The sequence below is a fragment of the Bactrocera dorsalis genome, chromosome 1 (genome assembly GCF_023373825.1).
Source record: "Bactrocera dorsalis isolate Fly_Bdor chromosome 1, ASM2337382v1, whole genome shotgun sequence".
NCBI classification, from domain to species: domain Eukaryota; kingdom Metazoa; phylum Arthropoda; class Insecta; order Diptera; family Tephritidae; genus Bactrocera; species Bactrocera dorsalis.
In genome coordinates, this window is record NC_064303.1 from 23,313,908 (window position 1) to 23,331,000 (window position 17,093).

The 17,093-nt window shown below is 38.7% G+C and overlaps 2 non-coding genes across 2 annotated transcripts; both read right to left on the minus strand.

Annotated features, from left to right (window-relative positions):
* Nucleotides 1–3,647: 3,647 nt before the first annotated feature.
* On the minus strand, nt 3,648–3,719 carry Trnaa-cgc (transfer RNA alanine (anticodon CGC)). The gene has a single exon. It is a non-coding gene; the product is annotated as a tRNA-Ala (tRNA).
* Nucleotides 3,720–4,810: 1,091 nt separating this feature from the next.
* On the minus strand, nt 4,811–4,882 carry Trnaa-cgc (transfer RNA alanine (anticodon CGC)). Its single transcript has one exon. It is a non-coding gene; the product is annotated as a tRNA-Ala (tRNA).
* Nucleotides 4,883–17,093: the final 12,211 nt, after the last annotated feature.

The window sequence follows — 17,093 nt, forward strand, 5'->3', positions numbered from 1 at the left end:
AGAATAGAAGTCGTACGAAGAAAAACCGAATAGACGGCGCTGAATGGAAACTCGTAAATTTCGATTTTGACCGGCAGCAGCCAACAAGGAGCTAAACGAAACGAGTCATGATCATCAACAACAACAACAATTCAGCATTGTGTGCGGTTGGTAAAATCGGTGGTACTGTTGTTGTACATGTCGTATTCGGTGCGCCGCGGAAATGATCAAAGCAAATTGTGCGCTCGCATCCATCAACACAAGCCATCAACTTGTATACAAACAATGCAAAGATCAAACGGCCGAAAAGTGCTGGCGCTGCCACTGCCATCGCTACTGCCGCATCCATTGCTGCGTGGACGTCTACGACGACGTAACTATTTTTTTGTTCTTTTCTTTTTTATAACAACACAATACTCACTCCTTCGACAATGCATTGCCGTTTATGAGGCTGAGTGCCCCATTCAAATTTCTTCAAAACGTATGTAGTACCTCCAAGAAGGAAGAAGAGCACAACATTGTGCATTGGGGCAGCATGGGCCGTGTGTGCTCCATGTCGTTTCTTTTTTCTTTCGTCACAATGTTTGGATGTGCGGATGGGTTGTTGCTACTGGAAATATCTTCTTCATGTGTCGCTATTAATATTATCGTTACGACTCCTGTTGTCGATTGCATCTCTGTTGTGCTGTTTTTTGGTTTTGTTTTTGCCCGCCATCAACGCTGCTGTTGATGATGATGTTTATGATCGTTTTGAAGTTGTCGGCAATAAATGCCGCTGTGCATGCGATTTTGTGTGTAATTAAACTGAATGAGCAAATGTGGCATTTAAGTGTGTTTGTGTGTGTTTAGGGTCTATAACTGTAGGGGGCTTGCAAATGTTGACATCAAATGAGTTGTACTCCACATTCTGTCATCATTATTTGTCGTCGATCTGTCGTTGGCGTATCCTCGTTTCGATATTTGGAGGGGTGCAGAGATCTTACATCGCCATTAACACTGAAATTAGAAGCCAAGAGAGCCGCTAACTTAATTTTTCTCAGCTAATGATGAGTCGATACGCTGCACAATGTCATAAGCGTGGTAAAATTATTACCACTTAGGCGTGTTTTATGTTCAAGGCTTCGTTTGTATAAATTTGTTTAAGATTTATATCCTTCTCCTCCGATTTCGTGTGCCAAGGCTTTAATTTCAAAAGTCTCCATCGATGTTTGGGTACTGAAGTACCACTCTTGACGCATTCTGGCCAAAGTTCTTTCCAGCAAAAATTTAATGTTGACACCCCTAACTTTGGCCATTGAAGCATATGTAATGCAATCCAAAATAAAGGGTGATTTTTTAAGAGCTTGATAACTTTTTTTAAAAAAAAACGCATAAAATTTGCAAAATCTCATCGGTTCTTTATTTGAAACGTTAGATTGGTTCATGACATTTACTTTTTGAAGATAATTTCATTTAAATGTTGACTGCGGCTGCGTCTTAGGTGGTCCATTCGGAAAGTCCAATTTTGGGCAACTTTTTCGAGCATTTCGGCCGGAATAGCCCGAATTTCTTCGGAAATGTTGTCTTCCAAAGCTGGAATAGTTGCTGGCTTATTTCTGTAGACTTTAGACTTGACGTAGCCCCACAAAAAATAGTCTAAAGGCGTTAAATCGCATGATCTTGGTGGCCAACTTACGGGTCCATTTCTTGAGATGAATTGTTGTCCGAAGTTTTCCCTCAAAATGGCCATAGAATCGCGAGCTGTGTGGCATGTAGCGCCATCTTGTTGAAACCACATGTCAACCAAGTTCAGTTCTTCCATTTTTGGCAACAAAAAGTTTGTTAGCATCGAACGATAGCGATCGCCATTCACCGTAACGTTGCGTCCAACAGCATCTTTGAAAAAATACGGTCCAATGATTCCACCAGCGTACAAACCACACCAAACAGTGCATTTTTCGGGATGCATGGGCAGTTCTTGAACGGCTTCTGGTTGCTCTTCACCCCAAATGCGGCAATTTTGCTTATTTACGTAGCCATTCAACCAGAAATATGTAGACCATAAATCGGACGTAAAGCGCGAAACACATTTCGAACCGAACACTGATTTTGGTAATAAAATTCAATGATTTGCAAGCGTTGCTCGTTAGTAAGTCTATTCATGATGAAATGTCAAAGCATACTGAGCATCTTTCTCTTTGACACCATGTCTGAAATCCCACGTGATCTGTCAAATACTAATGCATGAAAATCCTAACCTCAAAAAAATCACCCGTTAGAATATTTTTTCCATGCATCAACGATCGTAAGGTTATCCTTCTCTACTGCATCTAAAATATGTTGGGATGCTCCTTGAATATATTAAAACTTAAACGTAGCAACTATATCCTGATCTAATGGTTTAATCAAGGATGTGGTATTAGCTGCCAAAAATATGACTTGAATATTTGGATACTCTAAAACTGAGTGGCGAATTATCTATGAGCAAAAGCACTAGGAAATCAAGATATTGCTGTTCCATATACATATGTATATTTTAATTTCAGAAACAAAGCATTCTCCAAACTATTCCGTAAATACATAAGCCTACTGTCAACCAGGCCTTTTTATTTGCCCTCCAATGAACCGGCAACTCTTGAATGTTTATTGCTCTCAAAGCATAGGTTAATTAAAAGGGCTTTAAAATTTGTGTCACCAGAAGGTTGCTATACAATAAAATTGTTACCCGATCTTTAGCAACTTTAAAACCACTAAGCCGTTTCATCGGCTTTGAAAATTTGGTCGGGGTCGAGATGGGGGATATATCTTCAATTATTTTGGCTAGTTTTGCTGGAAAGGCTTTAGCTGCCTTTTCATCTGCTGATGCGATTTCTGTTTAAATTATGAAATGCGTTTCTTTTAACAAATCCTGTTAGCCATCCGCCAGCAGAAAATTCCTTTCTCTTATCTTGACGACTTGTTGATGGATGCGATATCTGCAGTTGCTTATAAATTCATTATGACTTCTGTGAAAATACCCAAAAAAATCATTCACTTGACATCTATCTAACACTTGCTTGACGATTTTCAAGCACCTTCACTTTTTTCCGGCTGTGTGAGACAAGTCTTCAAAAATATTTCAACCACCTTTGAAGTCTTTGTACCACTCGTAGGGTTGTGTTTTGATAAAACTGAATCACCGTAAGCCTCTTGCAACATTCGCAACGATTTCACGTAGGGAATTTGGTTAGAAACACAAAATTTGAAACAAATTCTTTGTTCAATATTGAATAATTCGCAACGTACTACTGAGGTGTTCTGACTTAAGCAGCTGCTGGATAGATCACGCTCATATTAGATAAGGTAATTAAGGACAGTCCTACGTACTTAGCAAAATACAAGTGAAAGTGATTCTGAGTTAAATTTTGAAATATTTTAATCGCTTGAGGCAAAAATAAGAACAGATACTATTCAAATGCGGACTAAAAGATGAATGCATAAGAAAATCCCAATATTTTAAAATAATAAAGTCTAAAATCATGGAATTTATTTACTCAACTTTCTGAATATATTAATAATTAATTTGATGTGTATCGTAATATTAGAAGAATTCCAACGTATGTGAGCTCTCTTCCAGTGCTTAAAAGGTATGAATTATCCGAACACTCAAAACCCTTCTAGTAATCGAAAAAAATGTATCTCAGCTATACTGGAGGTGCCGGGGTTTGAACCCGGGACTTCTCACATGCGAAGCGAGCGCTCTACCACTGAGCTACACCCCCGTTATATTTTAGCCATATGCGCATGTTAACGGTGCAAATAGGGCTTACACATGTAAATACCTACACACACAATTATAAAGTCATAAAACTAATTGCGAATTTTGGCTAAAGCTTACCCACTTTTTGTGCTCAAAAAAGAAAGCCTGTGCCAAAATAGAGAGAAGAAAGGTAACAAAAAATATAAACAGATGCTTATAATCCAAGTAAGATGCAAAAGTACATATGATCTGATATGTTACGTTAGAAAGAAATATATTGACATATAGGATGAGGCAAGTAAGTTTGTAACATAAAATGGCGAGATTTTGAGCAACACAAAATTTGCCAAAAAACAGCCTTTAGATGACAGTAAACTAGTGTAATCAAAACTCTACTGCCATCGAATTTTCCAGTCAGCATAGCATTTGAAAAAAATTCTCAGTCATGATGGCTATCACATCCTTCTTTGATTCAGCTTTTATATGCTCAATTGAGTCAAAACGGTGTTCTCGGAGTGGTAATTTGAATTTGCTGGATAGCCAAAAGTTACTCGGAGGTAAATCAGGCGAATGTGGTGGTTGGGGAACGATATTAGTTCAAAATGTGACGAAATGATCACGAATAACCAATGGAGTATGAGATGGTGCATTATCGCACTTCTTTGTTCAATAAATTCAGACATAGTAAACATCGAAGAATTCATCTATAGAGCCTCACAAAACGACGTGTATCTCAAATACTAATGAATACTTTGAGTTGGAATTTAGCATAGCTATGCCACTAACAGTACTACCAACTTACAGAAAAAATATTTACCGATTCGAAAAACACGCGATAAATTAAAAATTCACCTTTCAATTTGATCACAGTAGTATATACTTCAAATTTAATTATGAAGAATTGTCAATGGTACAAATTCACTCCGAATTAGTTTACAAATATGTGCTCATTATCTTGTTTTTATTATTCAAAAGCAAAAACCTTTTAAAACAATTCCCCTTCTTCTGGGGCTTCTCAAAATATTTGACTCTAGTGTTGTTGTGCGCATAAATGTTATCGCACGGGTGGAATGGGAGTAGAGAAATACTAATCCCATTCCACACTAGTACAAATGGAGGTGCCGGGGTTTGAACCCGGGACTTCTCACATGCGAAGCGAGCGCTCTACCACTGAGCTACACCCCCATGAGCACACATTGCCATGAAAAGGTAGTAAATAGCTTCACCGCCAAGCGTGTTGTTTAAACAATATGATGAGTAAGCGCACCAAAAGGTGTAATGAGTGAATCGTCGTTTGTTGTTAAACAAAAATCCATTAGCCCCATACGCATGTATGACGCTGCGCAAGAGAGTTTGGCACGAACTGCGGGAAATACGCTTGAACAAAAGTAAAAAAAAAACTTAAAAACAAAACAATATTTGTAAAAGAATATAGCAAAAGCAACAGATACATTCATGCCAACTTTGTTTTTGTGCTATTGCTTTGTTTTGGTATTGCTGGACAGTGTGTGAACAATGAGCGTCAGAGAGCGTATTATCAGCCGGCAATATGCGGAGAGATTAATTATTATACGAAATTGTTTTTGTTAATTATTTTTAGAATAATTGTGCACAAACGTTACTCTCTGCTGGCAAGCGGAAAACAATCGGGCTGAAGCACATTTATCGAACAAAATAGTGTATTTTATAATATAAAACAACAATCAACACTAACTTCGGTTACATGGAAGCTAGAATACGCTTCACAAAAAAAGTTTCCCTAGAAGGCAATAACTTTTACCAAATTTGGTAAAGAAATCTCCTCAAATAAAAAAGTTTGGCATACTAGCAGTAGATTGCGATCGTTCAACTTGTATGACAGCTACATATATCTATAGTGAACCGATATCGACCGTTCCGATTTATGACAAGATAATTTGAATTAAAACGGACTTATACAAGTCCGAGTTAGGAAAGGCAAAGAGGATCTAACTGAAAAGCTTCTACACAAAAGTGGAGATCTATCATGAGTCCTCTAGGTTCAGGCATATTCTCACAAAGTACACCGTTTCCCCGGTTTATCTGAAGGACGCAAATAAGAAATGGGCTCTTAGCAGTTACGATACATTTCAGATGCTCCGTGATGCTCACTTCTCGAGCAATATGTCCTCTGGGAGGGCTTTAAGATAATTGTGCGGCCTTTGTCGACCTTCTGGATGAACGACAGTTGACCTGGGCGATCAATTCGTTCAAACCTTTCAAGTCCCCGGGACCGGATCGTATTAGGTGTTAAGGTGTCATGCAGCTGGTTGACACCTATCTATGCGAACTGAATTAGGCTGGGCTACATTCCGGGGGCCTGGAGGCGAATCAGAATTACGTTTATTCTGAAAGCTGGTAGGGTCTCCCACATTACGGCCGTCGACTTTAGGTCCATCAGCCTCTCCTCCCTTTTACTAAAAGCTCTGCCTTGTGTCTCATGGTTTAGAAAACAATTATGGTTAAAGATTTCGCTGTTGGAACCTTGCTTGATATTGAGGGAGTTTTCAGTAATATCCTGTCGTAAGCAGTCGTTACTGCTTTGGATGGTCTTGTTATTGAATCAAACCTCAGACACCTCATTCTCGGTCTTCTGTGCGACAGAGTTATTGAAACAGAATGGGGCAACGCATGTGAGTAGGGGAACCCCACTAGGTGGAGTTTTCTCTTCTCTTCTATGGCTCCTGGTCGTTAACGACTTGAGAATTGTGGCTGCCGGGTAATTGTCTATGGAGACTATGTAGCATTTATGGTCAGAGGAATGTTTCTGATTATCGTGTTCGAGTTAACGCAGGGGTATCTCAACGTCTTAGCAAATTTGGCGGTCGGAATCGGTCTCGTCATCAACCCAAGTAAAACCGAGATGCTTTTCTTTACTAGAATATACAAGATCCCGGTGGGGAATGAGAAATGAGAGAGATCCGTTTGCAACCGGCGCATCTAATGATCTAGTGCTCATATTGGATAGGAAACTGTCATAAAAGCCGAATATCGAAAATAAACCATCGATTGCCTTATTCTGCTGTAGAGGAGCCATTCGAAAAAGGTTGGAGACTGTTGTTGGAGGTGTTTACTATCAGGAGCTCTATATCAACTCCAGCTTCAGACTTCCTGACTATTGCAGTGTTTTTCAAGCCGAGGTTGCAGCCATTAAGGTACCAGTGAATCTGCCGCTCCGGAGTGCGGCCTTCTTCAGAGAGTGTCCATTCACTCAGACAGCAGAGCGGCGATACTAGCCTTGAACTCATTTACAGTGCGTTCAGGGTTGGTCAAGGAGTGCCTAACCTCGCTATCAATAGCAACGGGTGCTTTTGTGATAAGACTGTTATGAGATAGACATAGCGGAATCGCAGGAAATTGCAAAGCTGATGAGCTAGCATGACAAAGGCATCCCAGAGCATAGGAGCGGGTCGGTGCTCCCGTATTCTCTTGTGTTCTACTACTAAATAGCTGAGCTTCGCGAAAGCTTGGCCAGCGCTGGGCCACTATCGGTACATGCGCTGTCGCAAAAGACTTTTGGCCCAAGATCGATTGCAGGAGATCGACTGATCTCTTTCCCTTCAGTAAGACTAGCCTCTGGCTAGTTGTGGGGCTTTTAACAGGGGATTGCTCTATTGGCGTCTATGCTGTAAGGACGGAAATATTACCAGACGCCGTTTGCAGAAACTGTATGGAAGAAGATGACGTTCTTTATTGACTGCCCCGTGTTTGGGAGTTTAAGACTGAAACACTTGGGAGCACATACCTTCAGACATCCCACCGAACTGGCAAGAGTGGAAATTAAACACCTGTTCAAATTTGTATTAGCTTAATATTACAAAGCTTTACGCAGTGTTTCCTATTAATCATTTTGAAATAATATTTTCGACTTTCTCACATTTAATTACATATTTACACAACTCGTCAGAGCCTATATATTTAGTAAAATACTAAATATTTGCACAATAACACATAATTTTGCATATTTTCATACTCTTTTCGGGAAAAAATCGGCAGCGCTACATACACTAACAGCCACTACAAAGTGATCGCAGCAACAGGCGAAGGAAACAATGTTGTTTGTTTTAATTAAAAGATGTCTGATGTGATTCATGGCTCATTCACTTTTACATCAGGCATCAACCGTCAACTGTCAAACGTCAAGCGGTATGAAGCGGGCTGCAACCACTGCACCAACAGCAGCAGCAGCAGCAACAACAATGTGTGGCATCAACACTCAGCGGCAGCTACAATTCGCGCGCATATCAAACATCTCTCGGTGCCCATCAAGCATCAGCCACCATCACCTATCAGCCGTCACCAGCCAGCCAAGCAGCCAGTCAAGCAACCGCCAACGTCATCAGCATTGTGTCAGCAACGGCAATGGCAGTGGCATGCAAAGCATTTTTTCGCAAATGTGCAAATGCGAGGTTAGATCACACAAACAGGCAGACAGCTGGACGGACAAACGGACGAACGGACCTCTGCGTGCATTCTACATACGACTACACGAATTTCCTCATTAAAAAATAATGAAAAAAAACTGCAAAATAAAAAGGCAACCGAAATAATTCGGAATAAGTGCAAAGTGTTAGCGAATGAGAGGGACTAAAAACACTTACATATATACACATACATACATACATATGTACATAGCTACGCTTATTGCGCTTCAGCTTGCTTCATTCAGAGCACAACTGACAGCGCTTGTCAGCGTTGATGTGCGCCGACACTTTGGACAGCAGCTCAGCAGCCGAGCGCCGAATCATCGGGCTCGAATAGCAGCACCAAAACGACAGCAGCTCGAACGTCATTTGCAGTTTTATTTCTTTTCCTTTTAATAAACATATAGACCAACGAAAATCTGGCAGACAAACAGACGGATAGACATTCGGTTGAAAGGCCAACAAGACTGGCAGATAGACTAGTAGTCGTGGTGACGTTTGAATAGACTGACAGGCGGACGAAATTTGCAAAACGGGCCAACAGTGGTGCAATGGATAGACTGGTTGACGCACTAACGCTTGACTTGTTCGATTTCACAGTGGTAGCGGGCATATCGGAATTCAAGAATATTTCGGTTATGGACTGTAGGTGCACAGTGACATGGAATTTTAATAAGCCTTATTTGAAATTTGAGCTTAATAATTAAGCATTTTATTAGTTAAAATTACAATTCGATTGAGAGTATATTCGAGGAATTGCGCTCGTTATTCCTTCGAGACAAAGATTTCAGACAGGAAAGCTCACACTTGGACCAACTTACATAGTTAACAGAGATTTCTTCATTCTTGGAACAATGAAAAACAGTAGCTTGCTTATGTTTAGGGCGACTGACTTAAAGAAGCCCATTCAAGTCCTCCTTTGATTGCACAAAATTACTATAATATGTCTTATATTTTTGAAACATAGTGTCGACGTTGAGATGAAGTTCCTTCAAAGGAAGCTATGTTTTGGAAAATATTAGTTTCGGGCATTCAGACTTCGCTATTCATACATTATCGTTTTTATTTATAACCTGAACTGGATATATAGTATTAAGTTTGTCACGAAGTTTGTAAGACACAAATGGAAATGTCGAAGACCCTAAGAAATATGTATATAAATGATTAGTTCGACGAGCTGAAACCGACTCAGCCATGACCGTCATTCCATTCATCCGTTTGTTTGAGAACAAGTCACTTAGTTTCAAGATAATGTCTGAAATTTTGCACATATTACAACTACTATTATTAACAAGTCTTTGTATAGAATTTTTTTTACTCGGCAAGACACCTTCTCAAAAATTGGCATAGACATTTGGCCCAGATAACAGTAAAATCTCCGAACACAACTTTAAATTTCATATTTTTTACACTTCAAACTTTAAATTTCATATTTTTTCACTTTCCAGTATATAAATCCATAAACAATCAATGTATCTGGAAAAAACTTTACTCGAAATTCCCTCCCCAAATCTCACTATGATCCTGCAAGAACCCATATGCCAAATATGTGAACCCCAGGGTTGTATATGGCTGCCTCTTTGCCGAAAATAGTGGTCAATCTTTGAGATATTTATATTATTGAAATACGGGAAAAAATGTTTTTGTGTGCCAAAAATAGGTTGAATTGTATCAATACTTTCTATAGACCCCATATACTCAATATAAAGATTTTCTTTGACTTCATATCACTCATAATTACCAAGCTGGTTTGAAATATAGTTTTGCCAACACCTATATATAAGAATTTCACCTTGGATCCTTCCAAGTTGCAAAAAAAAAATTTATTGAAAAACCACCCCAAAAGCAGTTGTTCGCTCTTTGAGGCCGCTGACAGCTTTCTAAAGTGGTTTTAAGTTTGCAAGGTTTTTCGTTCTTAAGACTAGCGAAGTTTATGAAAGTGTTGCAATTTTCTCTTACCAAAATAGCTTTTCCAATATTTTCCTCAATTTAAACACTGTACCTCAACGAGTGTGATTGGTGCACTATCGCCTCTTGGTGAGCCGTTGCGTTGTTGACTCGTTTTCAACGCTTCACCGACCCATTGTAGCGAAAAGCAGAGATGCTTGGGATATGGTTTGGCTTTGGCTTTGTGGTGCAAAATGGTGTTGATTTGCTGGTATGCTTTTGATGTAGATTTGATTGCAATGGGCAATTACTACTCAAATTGGCTTTGATAATTTGCATGTCGGACACGAGTGCCAACAAAATGCGAGTATTTGGCAGTTTAATCTGTCTGAAGTAGACACACTTACAAGTATTTGTGGGCCCACCACTCTACAAACATGTACATACATAAATATATTTATACATTTTATAACGGGCGATTTTTTTGAGGTTAGGATTTTCATGCATTAGTATTTGACAGATCACGTGGGATTTCAGACATGGTGTCAAAGAGAAAGATGCTCAGTATGCTTTGACATTTCATCATGAATAGACTTACTAACGAGCAACGCTTGCAAATCATTGAATTTTATTACCAAAATCAGTGTTCGGTTCGAAATGTGTTTCGCGCTTTACGTCCGATTTATGGTCTACATATTTCTGGTTGAATGGCTACGTAAATAAGCAAAATTGCCGCATTTGGGGTGAAGAGCAACCAGAAGCCGTTCAAGAACTGCCCATGCATCCCGAAAAATGCACTGTTTGGTGTGGTTTGTACGCTGGTGGAATCATTGGACCGTATTTTTTCAAAGATGCTGTTGGACGCAACGTTACGGTGAATGGCGATCGCTATCGTTCGATGCTAACAAACTTTTTGTTGCCAAAAATGGAAGAACTGAACTTGGTTGACATGTGGTTTCAACAAGATGGCGCTACATGCCACACAGCTCGCGATTCTATGGCCATTTTGAGGGAAAACTTCGGACAACAATTCATCTCAAGAAATGGACCCGTAAGTTGGCCACCAAGATCATGCGATTTAACGCCTTTAGACTATTTTTTGTGGGGCTACGTCAAGTCTAAAGTCTACAGAAATAAGCCAGCAACTATTCCAGCTTTGGAAGACAACATTTCCGAAGAAATTCGGGCTATTCCGGCCGAAATGCTCGAAAAAGTTGCCCAAAATTGGACTTTCCGAATGGACCACCTAAGACGCAGCCGCGGTCAACATTTAAATGAAATTATCTTCAAAAAGTAAATGTCATGAACCAATCTAACGTTTCAAATAAAGAACCGATGAGATTTTGCAAATTTTATGCGTTTTTTTTTTAAAAAAAAGTTATCAAGCTCTTAAAAAATCACCCTTTATAAGTATATGGATGTACATACATATACACATATGTTTTATTTTACGGTATACATATTTATGCCGCAGCATGGCGTTGTTTCGAATTGTGGAACTGTAATCTAAGTACTTGTAGCGATTTTTTACGATTCCTATGTTCCTTCTTATCTGTTTTCTTTTCAATTACGACTATTGCTTTTTGTGGAAAATCACATAAATACTGTTGATTTGAGATTGAGTTGTTATTTGCATTTTCATTTTAATCAAAAAACACTTTGCTTGCAATGAAAACTAGAATAAATTGATTCGTTGTGTATGAAAGAAATGTAAGTAAGTTTGTTTAAGTTTTATATTGATCTTTAGATTTCAATATTTTTTGTCGCGTGTGAGTGACATATTTGCCGTAAAATATAATGAAGTAGTTGACATCATTACATGTGTTACCAGAATATTTTTCCAGACTTCACTAATGTCGACTCTAAAACCAGTAGTATATGATCCAAGTATAGGTACTATCTCGAATTCCAGCTTTTATTATTGGATAATATTCGTCCGAAAAGACCACGTTCAGCACAAAGTGAAGAAAATACAGCAGACGTAGCTGTGAGTGTACACAAAGACTGGGGAAAGTCGATTCGGTGCGGTTCCTAGAAACTCGAACTAACTTATGGAAGGACTTGGCGCATTTTACTTTAATATCTTAAATTGAAAACGTAAAAAATACAGCTTGTGCAAGAACTGAAGTCGCTCGATCTTCCCAAGCGACATAACTTCGCTCTATGAACTCTTGCAAAATTCCAAGAAGATCCCACGTTTTCGAGCCAAATTTAGTTCAGAAATGGAACCCATTTCTAGCTCAAAGGGTATGTAAATAAGCTAAATTGCCGCATTTGGGACCAAGAGCAACCTGAAGAGATTCAAGAATTGGCGCGTTTTGTGAGCCGGTGAAATCAACGGTCCAAATTTCTACAAAAATGATGACGATAGGAACGTAACTGTTAATAACTAACGGTCAACGTGATAACCGGCTCGAAATTGAAGCTCGTGATCTCGGCGACATATGGTTTCAACAAGACAGCGCCACAACCCACACTTCGAATCTATCAATGGTTTTATTGAAAGAAGCCTTCGGTGAGCAGATAATTTCATGTTTTATTCCGGTCGATTGGTCACCAAGATTAAGTGACTGTTAGACTTTTTCTTGTGGGGATATGTAAAGTCTAAACTCTATGAGGATAATCCCGACGCGTGTCATTCGCTAGTTACTAGTCAAAATGCTCAAACGAGTCATTGATAATTGGACTCAACGTTCCAACGTTCTGAGACGTAGCCGCGGCCAAGATTTGAAAGAGATAATCTTCATTATTCAAATAAATGCCAGCGAAGGTTCTTTCGAGTTGTAGTAATTATTTCATATTAAATCTAAAATTTCTATGTTTTTTCTTTAAAGAAATAGGGAACCTCGAATTGGAACCCTGCGTTGTACATCGGTTTCAAAGGAATATCTAAATCTATTAACTTTATTAATAATCCTTTACCAATGGCTTCAAAATTTCTTTGTTTTGCGTTCGTTTCTTTTTCTTGTCAAAATATTACTTGTCCGTTTATGTAAGGTATTAAAAGCTGTTTTTCTGCCTAAAGGTAAATTGTGTGAATATTTGCCAAATATTCATCTAAAAGTATACTTCTCTGGATTAAAATGATAAGACGTTTCGTTGCTTCTCGGCCAAATCAAATAGTAGTCATGGTCATCGCAATGGATTAATTTTTTTATCACCAGTGACATTCTGATGCAAACATAATTTTTTAGTAGCGTTGAAGTACCATTTGTTATATGCAAAATAGTCTTTCAACATCCTTCGGTTCCTAATAATACATCATCATCTCTCGGTTTATATTCATATGACATATTGCTTTTGATAACTACTTGTATATGGCGATTTTGCGAGATTGTCTTCACGTAATGCTTCCAGTTTCTCATTTTCAAACTTTTCTGACCACCAGGATGTTCTCCATTCTCTAAGCTAAAATAACCGCCTTAAATCGTACAAACCAATTTTGGTTTTCTCAGCTAGAACGTCCACCAAAGTATGATAACTTTCGACTAATATTTTCTTCATATCAAAATGGGAAAAAAGAAGTGTCCCTAAAACACTTTCCTGCCATAAAGTTCGACATTTGAGTGATTTTATTTATTTATTTTTATTTTATTTTATAATCATTTATACAATAAAATATTTATTATATAAATACATGAAATCGCAGCACTGGCTACTAGGCCTTCAGCCGCCTTATTAATAGCTTAGGTACTATAATTGTGTTAGTTAGTTGTTAGTGTGTTAGATGTATTTTAGTAAATTTCTATCTTTTAAAAATTTATATATAATCATTACATTTTTATCTGAGGGATTTTTTAATGCTTGTGGTAAGTCAATGTTGTCAGAGTAGTGTGTTGTTGAGTGGATTACTGGGCAGTCTGCTAGTATGTGTTGAATTGATACGGAGTTGTTACAAAAAGGGCAATTGGAACGGGATTTTCCCATAAGTAAAGGGTGATTCTTTAAGAGCTTGATAACTTTTTAAAAAAAAAAAAACGCATAAAATTTGCAAAATCTCATCGGTTCTTTATTTGAAACGTTAGATTGGTTCATGACATTTACTTTTTGAAGATAATTTCATTTAAATGTTGACCGCGGCTGCGTCTTAGGTGGTCCATTCGGAAAGTCCAATTTTGGGCAACTTTTTCGAGCATTTCGGCCGGAATAGCCCGAATTTCTTCGGAAATGTTGTCTTCCAAAGCTGGAATAGTTGCTGGCTTATTTCTGTAGACTTTAGACTTGACGTAGCCCCACAAAAAATAGTCTAAAGGCGTTAAATCGCATGATCTTGGTGGCCAACTTACGGGTCCATTTCTTGAGATGAATTGTTGTCCGAAGTTTTCCCTCAAAATGGCCATAGAATCGCGAGCTGTGTGGCATGTAGCGCCATCTTGTTGAAACCACATGTCAACCAAGTTCAGTTCTTCCATTTTTGGCAACAAAAAGTTTGTTAGCATCGAACGATAGCGATCGCCATTCACCGTAACGTTGCGTCCAACAGCATCTTTGAAAAAATACGGTCCAATGATTCCACCAGCGTACAAACCACACCAAACAGTGCATTTTTCGGGATGCATGGGCAGTTCTTGAACGGCTTCTGGTTGCTCTTCACCCCAAATGCGGCAATTTTGCTTATTTACGTAGCCATTCAACCAGAAATGAGCCTCATCGCTGAACAAAATTTGTCGATAAAAAAGCGGATTTTCTGCCAACTTTTCTAGGGCCCATTCACTGAAAATTCGACGTTGTGGCAGATCGTTCGGCTTCAGTTCTTGCACGAGCTGTATTTTATACGGTTTTATACCAAGATCTTTGCGTAAAATCTTCCATGTGGTCGAATAACACAAACCCAATTGCTGCGAACGGCGACGAATCGACATTTCACGGTCTTCAGCCACACTCTCAGAAACAGACGCAATATTCTCTTCTGTACGCACTGTACGCATTCGTGTGGTTGGTTTAATGTCCAATAAAGTAAACTGAGTGCGAAACTTGGTCACAATCGCATTAATTGTTTGCTCACTTGGTCGATTATGTAGACCATAAATCGGACGTAAAGCGCGAAACACATTTCGAACCGAACACTGATTTTGGTAATAAAATTCAATAAATTTGCAAGCGTTGCTCGTTAGTAAGTCTATTCATGATGAAATGTCAAAGCATACTGAGCATCTTTCTCTTTGACACCATGTCTGAAATCCCACGTGATCTGTCAAATACTAATGCATGAAAATCCTAACCTCAAAAAAATCACCCGTTATATGCGAGTGAGTTAGGATGGTGTGTCCGATCCTGAGGCGAGTGTATGCTTTGATGGCGCTTATTTTCGTGGTGGGCCCATACAAGATTGGTATTCTATCCACATCAATATTGATTGCAAAATAAATACAAGAAGAGACATTGATTAGAGTATAAAAGAATTTAATGATGTAATAACTAATGCAGCTGTATTGGCCACACCAAAAAGAAACAATAAACCAGTTGGTTTTAGAAAGATCACAAATAATGAAATAGAGAAACTTGTAAATAAGAAAAAGCGAGCTAGGCGTGAATGAACGTTAAATCGCTCCCCTTCAACTCTGATCCAACAACAACTAAAACAGATGAATGATAATTTAGCGCGAGTGATGAGGTTAGGGCAAATCGTCTAGAAAAGGTATTCCAATCCAATTGCCCAAAGAACAACTTTAAGTTGCCAACCAAGGCATCAGGCCACGATAATATTACTCCAAAAATGATAATTGAGTTACCAAATATTGCTATGAAAGTGCTCTCCTTGCCCTTTAATGCAATTCTTGGTTTCGGATACTATACAATTTCATGGAAAAAGTCGCAGATCGTCATAATAGATAAACCTGGGAAATACCTGACACAGCCGTCTTCCTATAGATCAATAAGTCTCTTACCCTGTATTTCTAAAATATTTGATTAAGTGTTGCTATCAAGGATGACTCCTTTCCTCCACGACAATTATATAATACCAACGCACCAATTTGGGTTTCGTGCATGCAATAGCTAAATATATTTAATAAATATTTATGATTTATATGTTTGTATATATGTATATGTACATATTGTTCTTTTGGCTAGCACGGAAACGGGTATTTGCACTTCCTATCCGTCACACCAGCAAATCTGACATAGCAGTAAAAAAGTACACGGAGCAAATGCAATTATATACGGTGTCGAATATCGACGCATGCTACAACAAATAAATCTGTCACTTCTAACAATTAGGCAGATTTATGTTTATCCTTGTTAAGGAAAAATAATTTCGGTAATTTGTGATGCAACAATCATCATTTCAAAAATGCTGCCATAGGAAGGGACAGTATATGCTGAACAAAGTCAAATCACTTTATGCATGGCTAACCGATGTAGCCGCCCCTTTTAATAGAGGGTGCATAGGATTATGCAGATGTACATTGCACATACATGCATGTATAGTATAGACATGCATGCTGCATATTCAAGCTGTGCTACTCAGTTGCGGCGCTGAAACGATGTAATAAACATAAATCAAAAAGCGCTAAATCGCATGAAATCAAATTGAAATCTGCTTGAAATTCTATATTATGTATGACGGTAAAGAAAGGGTCGTTTTAAAACTGAAACAAAAATGCTGCACGCGCTCAAAAACCTACAAAAGCATACCGTTATTAATGCACACAAATACATGTATGCTTTTGCAAGGCTATTCTACAGGGGTTGCAAACGTGTTACCAGCCTAACACCCCCCGTCAACAAAGGCTGTTTTCGCTCAACACCCCGCAGCCACGTCGGCCTTAAGTGGTAAGTGGCTGAGTGATGATAGTTTTTATGAAGGATTATTATTATCAAACCGCAGAGAACAAACGTCAAATTGAACAAATACATATACATTTACCGTTCATACACAAATGCTTATCCTCCTTTCGGCACAGAGACTGAGTTAATCTGTCTGCTTGTACAACAGATGCAACACATATGCCTGGGGGGCATGCATGGCAGTATTTTTGACAGCCTTCACTTTTGACAGGCGTCGTTTTTCTTCTTTCCCCTACACCGTTTGTCACGACCCCTTACGTACGTTGAATACCTATTGT